This window comes from Egretta garzetta, unplaced genomic scaffold, assembly GCF_000687185.1.
Source record: "Egretta garzetta isolate BGI_Z169 unplaced genomic scaffold, ASM68718v1 scaffold145, whole genome shotgun sequence".
Taxonomy (NCBI): domain Eukaryota; kingdom Metazoa; phylum Chordata; class Aves; order Pelecaniformes; family Ardeidae; genus Egretta; species Egretta garzetta.
Window position 1 is genome coordinate 1,205,866 of NW_009259687.1, and position 233 is coordinate 1,206,098.

The following is a 233-nucleotide window of genomic DNA, read 5'->3' on the forward strand; positions in this document are numbered from 1 at the left end:
TGGGTGCCCACAAAAGCCAGCGGCAAGGGTGCTGTGCTTTTCGGGAGCCGGGCACCCCCAGCCCCCCGCCTCATCCTCCTTTCCTTGCCCCGCCAGCATTAAGTGCCCTGGCTCCCAGTGCCGTGCTGGGACCAGTATGGTACTGCCCACCAGTCTTTGTCTGCCCCAGAGGGGCGTGTGGGGAGGCAGTTTGGGGTTGCAGCAGGGCTGGGAGGACCCCATCGGGTTGAGCC

General features: G+C 66.1%; 1 protein-coding gene across 1 annotated transcript in view; it reads left to right on the plus strand.

The window, feature by feature from the left end:
• LOC118452283 (selenoprotein Pb-like) overlaps positions 1 to 233 on the plus strand; it is a 2,767-nt gene that overhangs the window by 871 nt on the left and 1,663 nt on the right. The window lies entirely within an intron of this gene.